The sequence below is a fragment of the Nicotiana tabacum genome, chromosome 7 (assembly GCF_000715075.1).
Source record: "Nicotiana tabacum cultivar K326 chromosome 7, ASM71507v2, whole genome shotgun sequence".
NCBI lineage: Eukaryota > Viridiplantae > Streptophyta > Magnoliopsida > Solanales > Solanaceae > Nicotiana > Nicotiana tabacum.
In genome coordinates this window covers 98,489,938-98,492,040 of record NC_134086.1, presented here as the reverse complement: position 1 = coordinate 98,492,040, position 2,103 = coordinate 98,489,938, and the positions used below count along the sequence as shown (strand labels likewise).

The 2,103-nt window shown below is 38.2% G+C and overlaps 1 pseudogene; it reads left to right on the top strand.

Annotated features, from left to right (window-relative positions):
* The first annotated feature begins 389 nt into the window (after positions 1-389).
* LOC142182555 (uncharacterized) lies at positions 390-1,225 on the top strand (annotated as a pseudogene).
* The last annotated feature ends 878 nt before the right edge of the window (positions 1,226-2,103 follow it).

The following is a 2,103-nucleotide window of genomic DNA, read 5'->3' as shown; positions in this document are numbered from 1 at the left end:
CCAACAGCAAACCAAATTAAAACGAACCATAGTCGAATTTTTTTTTCTAAATTTGACTCGGATTATCAGTTTAGTGCGATTTGTCGGTTTTCTTTGTACACTTTTACATAAAACTATACATAAATTTATGCGCGTGTAATTTGAACCATTTATCATTCGATTGTATTTAATCTGAACTAATTAAAACTATAAAAAGAAAAGTTAATCTAAACTCTTTTTGTTTCAGAAAAGGTTGTTGAAACTCAAATAAGAAACACGTGCACAGATACATACAATATTAGGATATTTGAGCTTCCTGGAAATTCCTAATAAGATATAACTAATGACGACTATATATACACAAAACCTTAATTTCTCAATACTTGATCAACTCCAGTGAGATAGCTGAGGAACAGGAAATCCCAGAAAATAATTTTCCTAGTATTTGTCATGCAGCCTGGAATTTCATCAGAAATATTTGACCTAAGCAATATTCTAAGCTACGATTCCATGGAACATTTCTGTGAAGATTCTTCCTTTCCAGAAATGAGCTCATTCAATAATATTATTGGTTCTTCCCAAAATATTAACCCTAGCATCTTCGTTTTCAGAAATAAGCAATGAAAAGGGAGATACTACTCCTACTTCATTACAACCGTGTCATGACCTAGGAAGTACGGAGCGTGGTGTACACGATCCACCAAACTGGAGGAGATACAGAGGCGTGAGGCGGCGCCCGTGGGGAAAGTTCGCGGCAGAGATAAGGGATCCTATAAGGAAAGGCGCTAGGCTTTAGCTCGGGACCTATGAGACGTGTGAGGATGCAGCATTGGCTTATGATCGATCAGCGTATAAACTACGAGGGGCACGAGCCTTATTGAATTTCCCTCATTTGATTGGCTCTAATGTATTGGAGCTTAATAGAGTGAAACCGAAGAAGCTTTTACACTCTCTTGAGCTGTCCTCTCCGTCCCAAACAACCAGCGAGTGTACTACTCCAAGTCCAATGAAGAGAAATGTTGAGTTAATAAACAACCTAGCCAAAGTCAATTTGAATAGTCATAGTTTGAGTTGGGGACTTTGGACTAATAGTACTTTTGGGTTATAAAAATTAGGGTCTCCCAAACTCGAAGGCAATAATTAGAATTTAAAGTTAATAGCTTCTGAGCTGATCACCAAACACATTCCCAAAAAAAAAAGAAGATCAACATGCATGAGGAGTAGTTATATGTAGCAAGGAATTACATGGCGTGTAATAAGTATTGTATTACGACCTCAAATTTTTGCTAATGCTTTTGGTAAGTGGATAAGCTATTGTTTACCGTGAAAATGGTAATACAATTAAATTTGATTTAGTTGTTCTAAAAATACGTGATCTATTTTTATGCTAGTCGTTAAGCAGTTGATGATATGTGAAAAACTTAGTAACGAGATAAGAGCTTGAGAGCAAGGTTATAACTAGATCGAATGATTAATAATCGGGGCCTCAAGCTTGCCTATTCGAGGGCCTCAGGGTCGATTCTGAAGCTCGGCTGGGAGTTATTGAGGGTGGTCGATGGAAACTAACAGTTATGATAAATCAATGGCGGCCCTTTATGGCCAATAATAAGCAATAAATGATGAACAATAAATAGAACACAATAAATATAAGCAATGGATGAAGTAATGCGATCAAGAGAATATGTTAGAGAGCAGAGAGGATGTTCTTGTGTATTTAGTATTGAGCAACAAATGTTTACAAAATGACAAGGGTCCCTTTTATATATGAGGGGGAATTCCAACATAGTACAAGTGCATTTATTACAAAGATATGTCTACACGGCGAATCCGGGGGCCTTATTTCTCCGTCATAAGGACCGTCTCGCGGTCATGTACCTCGAAGCTCGAAGCCAAGGTCGAGACTCACCCTCGAGGTTCAACTTATATCGGTCAAAGGATATCGCATTCCGACAAATATAGTGGGCTACAACAGGCGAGGGGGAAGTCCCCAAGGAATGTGGCTTAACCTGACAAGGTTGGTCTATCTGGGGCTTATTTTTAAGATGTCACGTCTAGCCATCCTATCTCCAAACCTTTACGGTTAAACATGTCTATATTACACCCCGCAATATTACGTCAATATCA